General features: G+C 40.2%; 1 protein-coding gene across 12 annotated transcripts in view; it reads left to right on the forward strand.

The window, feature by feature from the left end:
• The window catches only part of LOC126763765 (mothers against decapentaplegic homolog 6), a 135,737-nt gene that overhangs the window by 71,133 nt on the left and 50,682 nt on the right, over window positions 1-13,922 (forward strand). The window contains exon 1 of one of the 12 annotated variants that reach the window (XM_050481579.1): window positions 4,898-5,093. The exons of the other annotated variants lie outside the window; for them this stretch is intronic. The gene's annotated coding sequence lies outside the window, so the exon portion shown is untranslated. Of the gene's footprint in view, window positions 1-4,897; window positions 5,094-13,922 lie in introns of those variants that run through there. 12 annotated transcript variants of the gene reach the window in all.

Consider the following 13,922-nt stretch of genomic DNA (forward strand, 5'->3'; position numbering starts at 1 on the left):
CATGACCTCTGCCGAGGTTAAGCGGAAATTTTCGTCGGTGGCAAGTTCAGAAAAAATTTACTCTTGATACTATTCCTAATACATTGTGGTAAGAAAACTGTTAAAATAATAAAGTGACACATAATATTTGGTCAACAAAGAGGGATTTAAAAGATGTTAAAAGGTAAATAACCCATTTCCATTCTCTGATGCGTATATCCAACGATATTTAAAAAAAAATTCTTTGTATTATGTATGCATGTATGTGAAGTGCCAACCCCAATAAAACACACACTGACAAATACTCGTATTTCCAAAGGGTGTTCTCAAATTAATTCAAGATTTGTTCAAATAGAAAACATAGTTCTTAGTCCTTCACTTATAATTTTTTACTGAATCATATACAATAGTAAGTAAGATAAGGTTTTTTATGGAATAACACATCGGACAATGACCGTCTTGCTTTCCATACACATACGCATAGGTTTGTCGAAAATTTCGATCACTATTCTGTATTAATGTGGCAGATATTCATAGGTGCAACGTTAATGCTTGCGTGGTTGCAAACAGGCCAAAATCCACACCAAACAGTGTCACGTTGTGGATGCATTTGTTTTTCACATGACAGAACACCAAAAGCGGCAATTTTTGTGATTAACAAACCAATCAAGGTGAAAATGTGCTTCATCGCTTAAGATGATTTTGCTCAAATAATCAGCATCCATTTTATGGATTAAGCCTAAACTGTCAGCTGTTGGGTTTTTTATTAGGTCATTAAGACTTTACTACATAAATGGCGGCAAATTTAAGTCTTGCATTATTTGTGTACATATTTTTCAGACAAATTTTGAATCGCACACAAAAAAACGTAAATTTTATTTCTGAAATATGCGTTCAAAAAAAGGCAAGGAAAAATTACCCTTGTTTTGTTTCTGTTACATTCGTCCTGAAAAATTCTATACTACCACTATTTGAATTATTTTAAGAAATCATCTACATTTAGGTCCGAAATAATGAAACACAAATTCTGGGAAAGTGGTAGGTGGTAGGTAATATTTATTTCAACAGTTGACGATGTATAAATTTTGATTTGTTAACACATGTCATTGAACTCCCAAACGGCTGGTCCGATTTGAATGAAATTTTTTGTGTGTGGATTCGAGAATGATTTCAATTTATAATTCGGTCTAATTCATGTTGAGATTCCGCTTTATTCAAAGTATATAACAGGAATGAACAGTTAAAGTGAAAAAATCATAGACCTGTTCGGTTTGTACATTTTTGGTTAGTATGCATGTTTGCTGTTACAGAGTCGCATTGGAAACGGACTTATTTTCAACACCCTTCCTCAATGTGATTCTGTGTACATAAAATCTAATATAAATTCATTAACTTAACAAAATGTAAATGCTTTGTTTTCGATAAATTTTTTGTTAGTATATCAACTATCATATTTTCGGTTGAAATGTACTTTAATTCTATGTCACCACTCTGAACAACTTCTCTGACGAAATGATATCTTATGTCGATGTGTTTTGACCTGTTATGGTAAACTGGATTCTTAGCGAGATTCTGTGCGCTGAGATTGTCGCCATACAATATTGTTGGTGTACAAGCCTTGCCACAACCAATTTCAATAATTAAACGTCTCAAGTGCAACGCTTCTTTGGCCGCTGACGATAAAGCCATATACTCAGCCTCCGTACTGCTAAGGGCTACGGAATTTTTTTTTCCGATTTCCACGAGATTGGTCCACCTGCCAGGAAGAACACGTACCCGGTGTATGATCGACGGTTACTCATATCACCTCCCCAGTCTGCATCTACATAACCACCAAGCGCCTGCCCACAACCGTGGTAATTCAGTTTCAAGTCTTTTGTTGCTGCTAAATATCGCATTACATGTTTCACCCCAGTGAGATGTTCGGTGTGAGGGTTGTTGTTCCTTTGTGCTAATTTCACAACCGAATGGTAAATATCGGGCCTGGAAGTCAAAGCTAACCACATCAATTCGCCTATTGCTGCCTGATAAGCCGTTGCATCCACTTCCTCACACGTTTTTTCATTGCACGCTACCTGATATCCTGCATCCAATGGCGTCGTTGTTACCCTGCATTGATGCATGCCGTGGCGTTGTAGCATATCGTCTATGTAGGGAGACTGATTCATTGAAATATCGCCTGTATCGCCATCGCGCTGAATCTGCATACCCAAGAACATCTGAAGTGGGCCTTTATCAACGCATTCAAACTTGCTTGAGATCATTGTTTTAATTTGTATTAAATCAGACTTCTTCTGGCACGCTATAAGTAAATCATCTACATAGATTAATAATAAACAAAGGCTACCTTCTATGTCCTTTTTATACAGGCACGGTTCATTCTGGCATTGAGAAAAACCAATTTCACACAGCACCGCGTTCAGTTTGAAGTTCCACTCCCTTCCTGCTTGCTTTAACCCGTAAATCGCTTTGTTCAATCGTAACACTTTTTCGCCACACGTTCTACAAACCCCTCAGGCTGCTTCATGTAGATCACGTCTTTTAACTCGCTGTTGAGATAAGCCGTACAAACATCCATCTGATGCAAGTGTAACTTCAGCTCTATAGAGAGCGCGAGTATCAAGCGTATCGTTTCATATCGACACACCGGAGAAAATGTTTCGTTATAGTTCACGCCGAACTTCTGCGAGCACCCCTTGGCTACCAAACGTGCTTTGTACCGCTCAACTGCGCCAGTTTTATCTCTTTTAACTGTGTAAACCCATTTACACCCAATTACTTGTTCACCCTTTGGTAAGTCTGCCACAGTCCACGTGCCATTTGCCACCAATGCCTTATGCTCTGCGTCCATAGCCGCCTGCCAGTATGAAGCATACTTGCCGTCAGTTGCCTCTTTAAACGTCTGTGGTAATGGTATCTCTACAGATTGCACTGCCTGTACAACATTGTAGCTCTTCTTCGGGCGTCCTAGTATACCGCTCCGAATAATTCTTGGCCTACCTGGTCCTATCTTAGGTTTCTGCTCCAGCTCTGGCTCATCTGCGCTGCCGTGTTCATTGCTTTCTTCATTGTACATACGTTTCTCCTGCTTAACTTCACTTCTACACGGAATAAATGTTTCTCCATTATGATTGGAATCAGCTGGCAAAATTTCTGGTAATTCATCAAAAACGATTTGATCATCTGACTGGGATTCTTTGAAATGTTCATAGAACAAAACATCACGTTTTTCTACAATTTGATGCTTCTCTTGATCGTAGAGTCTGTAAGCTTTTGATGCCAAGGAGTACCCAACGAATCTGTACTCTTTACCTTTCGCATGGAATTTATTTTTTCGCGTTTTGTCTAAGCCAACAGCCACGGACCCAAATGTACGCATATTTTTTACATTCGGTTTTCTACCACTCCAAGCTTCATATGGTGTCATGCCAATCAACGCTGCAGTTGGCGATCTGTTGCGGATATAGCACGCTGTCTGCACCGCCTCTGCCCATAGAAACTCTGGCATATTTGAGTGTACAAGTAAACTTCTTGCCATCTCAACAAGAGTGCGGTTCACTCGTTCTGCGACGCCGTTCTGTTGGGGACTATAGGGTACCGACAGCTGACGCGTTATGCCCTGTTGTTTTAGGAAGTCATCGAATATTCTCGGCCGTTGTCGCTCCGTAAAACCTTGATTTTCCGCCCAGTCTGGCATTCGACCATTTTCTTGAAAGTTACGAAATTTTCAAACACCTCATCTTTAGACTTGAGAAAAAATGTGAAAATACGCCGAGACATGTCATCGATGAATGTTAAAAAATATGATGAGCCACCAAGAGAACGCTTTTCAAATGGGCCGCATACGTCGGTATGCACTAGCTCCAACAATTCTTTTGCTCGATTTTCAGACGCCGCTGGAAACGGTTGAGTGTGGATTTTACTTTTCATACACGTTTTACACTGCGTACTGTCTGCGAACTTCACATTTTCTATGCCAAACACCATTTTATTTTTTGTTAGCTTCATCAAACTGCCATAATTTAAGTGGCCATATCTATTATGCCAAACTTCTGCACTGCACTGTGCTGCACCAAAACACGCGTTGTAAATACACTCAAGTGCCATTCTGGCTTACGATAGCGTTTTCGTTGTTAAAGCTTACTGTACAGCCACGTTCGACAGCTCGACTCACCGATACAAAATTCCCCTTCATTTGCGGGACATGCAATACGTTCTCCAACCTTAACTCACAAAAATCTGTTTGAACTATAACGTCGCCTCTGCCTACTGCGCGTATAATGTTGTTGTCGGCCAACATAACATCCTCTGCTTGTGTGACATAATTTGTAAAAAGATTACGTGAGCCACTCATATGTGCCGTCGCGCCGCTGTCCAGGTACCATCTCGAGTGTTTTAAGTCACCCACATCTGTCGCTGCTAAAACTGTAAATGACCTATGTTGTTGTTGCGATTCTGTCGATTTTTCTTTTCCTTTATTTCTGCATTGATTTTTGTAGTGACCCCGTTGACCACATTTGTAACATTTGATATGACTCTTCTCCTCTCGCTTTTTCTCCATATTTGTGGTTGCTTGAAACGCCTGTTGTTCACTGTAATGATCTGTTTTAGATGAAGTGCCCCTGCGATCTCCTTCTTCTAATAACTTTATTTTTAATATCTCAAGGGAAGGCAGGCTATCGCGTGTTTCCATTGCGATCACGAAATTTTCAAAGCTTTTGGGCAAGCTTGAAAGTAATATTATTACGGCCAGCTCTTCACTGAGCTTAATGTCAACCTCCGAAAGCTTGTCAACTGTTGTACAAAATTTATTTATATAGCTGGACATAACGTCGCCTTCTATCATCCGCAAACTAAGCAACTGCTTATAAAGCGACACTTTTCTTACTGGTCCACTGGGTTGATGCACCTCTTTTAGCTTTTTCCAGGCACTAGCTGAAGTTGTGCAGTTCTTTAGATAGCACAATTGCGATGGCTTCACACTCAATGTCATCATGGCCAATGCTTTGCTATCGAGTGCATCCCAGCCCTCTCCGTCTGCTGCTGGTCTCTGTCCACTGATGACTTTCCACGCCTCTGCATGCACCAGCACGCTGCGCATTTGGATGCTCCAGGTATCGTAGTTACCTTCATCTAATTTTTCAATTTGATACATTGAACTCATTGCGATTGTATTCTTAAATGAACACTAGTATAAACTTTACTTTACTTTTAAATATTTTAAATATCAAAAACGCGGGACCCACGTGCCTGGGCCCATAACCTGTTGAGATTCCGCTTTATTCAAAGTATTTAACAGGAATGAACAGTTAAAGTGAAAAAATCATAGACCTGTTCGGTTTGTACATTTTTGGTTAGCATGCATGTTTGCTGTTACAGAGTCGCATTGGAAACGGATTTATTTTTCAACAATTCAAATAGTCCATTTAATTAATTTTAGCAATACATATGTATATGTTATACTTTTTTTAAATGACTACAACCTTTTAAGCAGGTGAAAACCCGTAGAACGTATGAACATATTACATAACATAGTGGTATAAGGTATACCAACTCTTTTTTTGATATACATATGTACATATACTTAAGAAACCTAAAGAAATAAGCTAACTGTCATAAATAATCATAAATAAATACAAATGTAATTTAGTACATTTAAATATTTTTATTTTCATATTTTTTTTTAATTTCGTACATAGCCACTTTTTCTTTCATTCATCATCTAACCTTGTAATTTTCATCAGTTTCTATTTTTTTAAGTCTATTTCTTATTTTTTTTTTAACTATATATCCAATTTTCTTTCCTGAATTTTCTTTTCTTCTTCGAATTTATATTTGTCAAATTCTAGCTTCTTCGCTTCCATAGCAATTTTTTCAGCTTGATAGCCGACAATTGTCCAACGGATGATTTCGGTGGCCGAATCGACCGTTGGTATGTTAATACCGGTGTGGAAATTGGCGCGATCAAATGTGCGGCATTTGATGGCGCAGCAGGTACACATTCCTCTTCCACGAATCAACTTCGAATTCTGGTCACAGCTGAGGCGAAAGAAGGTTACTTTCAACCAGTAACGGTCGCATGGCCGGTAATGAATTTCCAAATATTTCCCTCAGCTGGTCGAGATAGGGACACATTTTAGCAATTTTTGCTGAAATTATAAAAAAAATATTTATTTGCAATAAATTTAAAATATCAATATAATACTAACCTTCGATGGTTCTGCCGTAAACTTGTATTGTAGTCTTGCACCCGCTGACGCGAGCCAGTCATTGGCTTTACGGTACTGCCCCTTCAAATGCCGGACCTTCCACCGCACCAGATCCCATGAGACATCCAAATGCGATTTTTGTAAAAATCGTTTATAAAATAATTGCGTAGTTGGAGCCTGAAAAGATAGAAAACTGAATTAGATGAAATATTAAAAAAAGAACTATAAACTTATCTCGAATTCCGCATCTTCCATTAAAAACTCTATAATGGAGTGCACATCACTCTCCTTCCACTTCTTGTTTGGCTGCTGTCTTTTCCTCTTCGCTGGGGATGCATCTTCAGTATTCATTCTTATGGAAAACTGTAAAAATTCTTTAGAATTTAAATAGAAATTATAAAGTCTATTTAAAACTTACCTTCTTCTTCTTCTTAATTGGCGTAGACACCGCTTACGCGATTATAGCCGAGTTAACAACAGCGCGCCAGTCGTTTCTTCTTTTCGCTACGTGGCGCCAATTGGATATTCCAAGCGTAGTCAGATCCTTCTCCACCTGGTCCTTCCAACGGAGTGGAGGTCTTCCTCTTCCTCTGCTTCCCCCGGCGGGTACAGCGTCGAATGCTTTCAGAGCTGGAGTGTTTTCGTCCATTCGGACAACATGACCTAGCCAGCGTAGCCGCTGTCTTTTAATTCGCTGAACTATGTCAATGTCGTCATATATCTCGTACAGCTCATCGTTCCATCGAAAGCGATATTCGCCGTGGCCAACGCGCAAAGGACCATAAATCTTTCGCAGAACTTTTCTCTCGAAAACTCGCAACGTCGACTCATCAGTTGTTGACATCGTCCAAGCCTCTGCACCATATAGCAGGACGGGAATTATGAGTGACTTATAGAGTTTGGTTTTTGTTTGTCGAGAGAGGAGTTTGCTTCTCAATTGCATACTCAGTCCGAAGTAGCACCTGTTGGCAAGAGTTATCCTGCGTTGGATTTCTAGGCTGACATTGTTGGTGGTGTTTACGCTGGTTCCAAGATAGACAAAATTATCTACGACTTCAAAGTTATGACTGTCAACAGTGACGTGAGTGCCAAGTCGCGAGTGCGACGACTGTTTGTTTGATGACAGGAGATATTTCGTCTTGCCCTCGTTCACTGCCAGACCCATTTGCATTGCTTCCTTGTCCAGTCTGGAGAAAGCAGAACTAACGGCGCGGGTGTTAAGGCCGATGATATCAATATCATCGGCATACGCCAGCAGCTGTACACTCTTATAAAATATGGTACCTTCTCTATTAAGCTCTGCAGCTCGAACTATTTTCTCCAGAAGCAGGTTGAAAAAGTCACACGATAGGGAATCGCCTTGTCCTCGTTTGGTATCGAACGGCTCGGAGAGGTCCTTCCTGATTCTGACGGAGCTCAACGTCAGCTTACACAGCCGAATCAGTTTTGCGGGGATACCAAATTCAGACATTGCGGCATAAAGGCAGCTCCTTTTCGTGCTGTCGAAAGCAGCTTTGAAATCGACGAAGAGGTGGTGTGTGTCGATTCTTCTTTCACGGGTCTTTTTCAAGATTTGGCGCATGGTGAATATCTGGTCGGTTGTTGATTTTCCAGGTCTAAAGCTACACTGATAAGGTCCAATCAGTTTGTTGACGGTGGGCTTTAATCTTTCACACAATACGCTCGATAGAACCTTATATGCGATGTTGAGGAGGCTAATCCCACGGTAGTTGGCGCAGATTGTGGGGTCACCTTTCTTATGGATTGGGCATAGCACACTTAAATTCCAATCGTTGGGCATGCTTTCGTCCGACCATATTTTACAAAGAAGCTGATGCATGCTCCTTATCAGTTCTTTGTCGCCGTGTTTGAATAGCTCGGCCGGCAATCCGTCGGCCCCTGCCGCTTTGTTGTTCTTCAGGCGGGCAATTGCTATTCGAACTTCTTCATGGTCGGGTAATGGAACGTCTGCTCCATCGTCATCGATTGGGGAATCGGGTTCTCCTTCTCCTGGTGTTGTGCGTTCACTGCCATTCAGCAGGCTGGAGAAGTGTTCCCTCCATAATTTAAGTATGCTCTGGGCATCAGTGACTAGATCACCTTTGGGGGTTCTACAAGAGTATGCTCCGGTCTTGACACCTTCTGTAAGATGCCGCATTTTTTCGTAGAATTTTCGAGCATTACCCCTGTCGGCCAGCTTATCAAGCTCTTCGTACTCACGCATTTCAACATATATGCTCACAAGCATAAACACTTCTGACAGAATATCAATTCCTATGGCTCTATGTGAAACGTTCCTCGAAGCGAATATACCATTAAAACAAGTAAGGAAGGGCTAAGTTATACTCTCGCATGATAAAGTGATAATCGGGATTTCATTATCCGTAATTTACATATTTTTTTTATTTTGCTGTAAAATTAATTAGATTAGTAGTTCCTGAGATATGGTTTTTGGTCCATAAGTGGGCGACGCCACTCCCATTTTCAATTTTTAAAAAAGCTTGGGTGCAGCTTCCTTCTGCCATTTCTTCCGTAAAATTTAGTGTTTCTGACGTTTTTTGTTAGTCGGTTAACGCACTTTTAGTGATTTTCAACATAACCTTTGTATGGGAGGTGGGCTTGGTTATTATGCGATTTCTTTCATTTTTGAACTGTATATGGAAATGCCTGAAGGAAACGACTCTATAGAGTTTGGTTGACATAGCTATATGTAGTAGTTTCCGAGATATATACAAAAAACTTAGTAGGGGGCGGGGCCACGCCCACTTTTCCAAAAAAATACGTCCAAATATGCCCCTCCCTAATGCGATTCTTTGTGCCAAATTTCACTTTAATATCTTTATTTATGGTTTAGTTATGATACTTTATAGGTTTTCGGTTTTCGCCATTTTGTGGGCGTGGCATTGGGCCGATTTTGCCCATCTTCGAACTTAACCTTCTTATGGAACCAAGAAATACGTGTACCAAGTTTCATCATGGTATCTCAATTTTTACTCAAGTTACAGCTTGCACGGAAGGAAGGACGGACAGACGGACGGACGGACAGACAGACGGACAGACAGACATCCGGATTTCAACTCTACTCGTCACCCTGATCACTTTGGTATATATAACCATATATCTGACTCTTTTAGTTTTAGGACTTACAAACAACCATTATGTGAACAAAACTATAATACTCTCCTTATGGACTTTGTTGCGAGAGTATAAAAAAGATCAGCAATCAAAGTGTTAATTTCTATGCCAACTATCAAATTCTCTTTGAATCAAAGTTCTGTACAACAAAGTTTTAACTGAACTAAAAAAAAACTGCCAATATTTGTATTTGGTTTGTTTAAAAGTTTACTTACGATACTAAAACTTCCATATTGTTAAGGAAAAATGCACATAAAATTATTATTTTTTTTTTTGGTTTTATTTTAATTTAAAGTCTTCTTCTTATTCTTTACTGGCGTAGTCATCGCATACCCGGTTATTTCCGAGTTAACAACAGCGCACTAGTCGTTTCTTCTTTTCGCTATTTGGCGCAAATTTGCATGGTGCAAGTACAGCCATGTTCTTCTCCATCTGATCTCTCCAACGGAGTGGAGGTCTTCCTTTTGCTTTGCTTCCACCGGCGGGTACTGAATCGAAAATATTCAAGGTGGAGTGTTCTATTCCTTCTCGCAGCCGTTGTCTCTTGATTAACTGAACTATGCCAATGTCGCCGTATATATCGCATCGTTCCATGCAGCTAATGTGCATAAATTTTTCGCAAAATCCTTCATCTGATAATGTCATTGCTATGTCTCCGCACCATATAGCATGACGGAAGTAATGAGGGACTTATGGAGTTTGGTATTTGTTCTGAGAAGCGGTTTTCTTCTAGCAATTCTACCGTTGTAACTGTGGTTACTTCTGCGAACAGTGTGATCAGAATCATTTACTCCTAGATATGCTTATATTTTACAATTTATTTCAGACGCAATTTGGGGTTTTCTTTTATCTACTATCCGTATAACTGCAAGAGCGGCCGGAGCGTTTTTTACTTTCATAATTTCCATTTTCCTTGAAATTTTTTACAATTGTTTGTACCAATTGGCTTCCTTAAATCTAAAATTATTCCAATTTCGCTAAGTTATTCTTTTCATTCTGTGCCCTTATTTATTAGTGAAAAATAATAATGAGTTGTCAAAAAAGTCTTGCGGTATTTTTATTGAATTTTTTTTTTATACTCGCCAGTCGCCACATGACCAGTTTTGCCGAAGAAACAGGCGACCATTTGCTTCGAAGTGCTTCTTCCACGAACAACTTTCGTTGGATTTGGCTCGTCTTGGAAGACCCACACGGTCGATTGCTGTTTTCTTTCGGGCTCATACGCATAGATCCATGATTCGTCACCTGTGACGATCTTATAAACGTCTTTTGAAGCACCGCGATCGTATTTTTTTAGCATTTCTTTACACCAATCCACACGAGCCTTTTTTTGAGCGATTGTCAAATTGTGCGGGATCCAATGAGAACAAACCTTTTTTACGGCCAGGTGTTCATGCAATATCGAATGTATGCTGGTGGGAGAAATGCATAGGCATGCCTCTATCTAACGGTATGTTACATGACGGTCTTGCATTATCAGTTCACGTACGGCATCGATGTTTTCTGGCACAACGGCTGTTTTTGGACGACCTTCACGGAATTCGTCTTTGAGCGAGCGTCGGCCACGATTGAATTCGTTGTACCAGTTTTTCACAGTGCTATAGGATGGTGCTTCATAGCCATACAAAGATTTTAGTTCATCGATGCACTCTTGTCGTGATAATCCACGTCGAAAGTTGTGAAAAATGATCGCACGAAAATGTTCACGAGTTAATTCCATTTTTTGGCCGAGATGAATTTTTTAATTTCCTGCAAATAAAACAATTCACGATTAAATGACAAAACGTTGTGAGTGATGTTATGCTAAAAAATGTCAAACTTTCCAATGGAAATGTCAGATTGTACCTGTCAACACTTAGTGTTGCCCTAGGCCAGAATATATATAGCAGCCCTCGTACTTATTTCACTTTGTTGAATACACTTTAATAAAAATCATTTGTGGTGAAATATTATATATGTATGTAGGTTATTATATGGATTAATTAGTGTTATTCGTGTTTTAGCAAATTTAGTGCAGAAATAACGTAAGTAGTTTTCTTATAATTTCTATCAAATGTTTATTAATGTTCCTAGACAGACGACCTTCCAATTCTTGCGAACAGTTAATAAAATTTTTTACTGTACATATAATGATGCGGGTCGCGAATTTCATTATCTGGGAGGTAATAACCATTAGGATATTACAGTTCCTCTCATTCGCCAATTATTCGCCAAATTCTTCTCGACATGTTTTCCATCTCAAGGTTTTCCTCTGAGACAAATATAAAGATTCTATAGGCGACGACATTCTGCATCGTATTTGGATCGCTAATCAAGATCCCAGTATCGCTTTTTCGCCCGAAATGAAGAACGATGCTCTAATAAAGAATGAAGATATTTGAGTTCTGATTTCGAATAGGTATACATTTTAGTATCCCTTCACCTAACCGCCCAGCAACGGACATCATTAACAACGAGACTCAGCGCGAACCACGGGTCGATATGGTCTTTTTAACTACTTTCGTTAAAAATAATGAGCAACTACTCACAGATTAACAAGAAATGTATACTATAGAATTAATTTATGAATTGTAGCAGAAAAATATGTATTCTTTTTATTTTGGGCGCACCAACTGGCACTGGAAAAACGTCCCTCTCACTAATATATCCCTTTCAATAGCGTTTGATTCTAGCAATATGAAGCAACTGTACACATAGCCATACCGGTTATGCCGGAGCTCCTACGAGAATTTGAAAACAAATTAATATCAATAAACCTCACTTTTCGCTGGCCCCCAATGTCACCTGACCTGACTCTACCAGACTTTTTTTATGGGGTCATGTCGTGCGTGGCTGAAGACGGGGTCATTTACGGTTCATAATTTTTTAAAAATAATAAAATAAAATAAACCAGCCAGCTTCGGATGAGAGACCCCACTTTTGATGAGGACTATGGAAAACGAAATAAGGACTACGATTTGAAGGCGTGCACCTGGAATGTCCGGTCCCTTAATTGAGAAGGTGCCGCTGCCCAGCTGGCTGATATCCTCGTGGAAGAGTAGGTCCTTGTGGCATTTACTACTGTGGCGCAAGTTTAGTGTGGGATTCGTGGTGGGAGAGATTCCGTCGTCGAGTACTAACATTCACTCCGGTGGATTAACGTCTAGCCACAAACCGCATCAAAGCGATGTTCTTCAACATATCGCTGATTTGCGCCCACCCCCCGACGGAAGAGAAAGCGATGTGACAAAAGATGCCTTCTATGAGAGCTTGGAGCACACCTATGAGAACTGGCTCCGCCACGATGTCAAAATCGTGCTTGGCGACTTTAACGCCAGTGTGGGTAAGGAAGGTATCGTTGGCGCAACAGTCGGTAAATTCAGCCTCCACGACGAAACATCCCCAAATGGGTTGAGGCTGATCGACTTCGCAGGGGCCCGAAAATTGGTTATCTGTAGTACTAGATTTCAGCACAAGAAAATACATCAAGCTACCTGGCTATGTTCGGATCGGAAAGCCACCAACCAAATCGATCGTGTTGTGATAGACGGAAGACACGTCTCCAGTGTTCTAGACGTTCGTACGCTCCGAGATCCTAACATCGACTCGGACCACTATCTTGTTGCAGCCAAGATTCGCAGCCGCCTCTGCGCAGCAAAAAACGCACGTCAACAAACACAAGGAAGGAACAGACAAGCAAAAATGCGCCGACTCGCAGAAGGTTTCAAGACCGGAGCATACTCTTGTAGAACCCAAGGAGGTGATCTAGCGACCGATGCCCAAAGCATACTAAAATTATGGAGGGAACACTTCTCCAACCTGCTGAATGACAGTAAATGCATAATGCCAGGGGAAGGCGATCGATGACGATGGAGCAGACGTTCCATTGCCTGACTATGAAGAAGTTCGAATAGTATTCAGCCGTCTGAAGAACAACAAAAAACGGGGGCTGATGGATTGCCGGCCGAGTTATTCAAACACGGTGGCGAAGAACTGATAAGGAGCATTCATCAGCTTCTTTGCAAAATAAAGTCGGACGAAAGCATGCCCAACGATTGGAATTTATGTGTGCTCTGCTCAATCCACAAAAAGGGAGACCCCACAATCTGCGCCGGTAAATGTTCAGCATAGCGGCTTTTCCGAAAACATTCACCAATTATCACGGGAAATCTCTTAAAATTCTTGTTTTTAATTCTTCTTCTTCCAGAATATATATAGAGACGCATGCTTTTAGAAACAATATTTGTTTTGTTTTTAATGAAAAAATCCATCTCTCGCGGTGTTAAACGTATTCTTTCCATCATTCGCTTACGCTTTTTTTTATCATGTTAAAGATGTACAGTGACTCACACGACTAATCGGATGCGTATATTGCCAATGGTGGCACCCTCCAATCATATAGTGAACTTCTTAAAAATGATACATATGATACATCAAATTAAAGGAAAACTCTTCTATTCTATTTTTGGAAACTTAAAAACAGTAATAAATTTATTCACTGTGTAAAATTTAGAGAACTAACTCGCAACATACAAAATTCGTTCCACACAACTAACCGAAAAATTAAAAGAAGTAAACTTCTACAAGTAACGGTACTTCTGATCGTTGTGGAATTCCACT

This window comes from Bactrocera neohumeralis, chromosome 2, assembly GCF_024586455.1.
Source record: "Bactrocera neohumeralis isolate Rockhampton chromosome 2, APGP_CSIRO_Bneo_wtdbg2-racon-allhic-juicebox.fasta_v2, whole genome shotgun sequence".
Taxonomy (NCBI): domain Eukaryota; kingdom Metazoa; phylum Arthropoda; class Insecta; order Diptera; family Tephritidae; genus Bactrocera; species Bactrocera neohumeralis.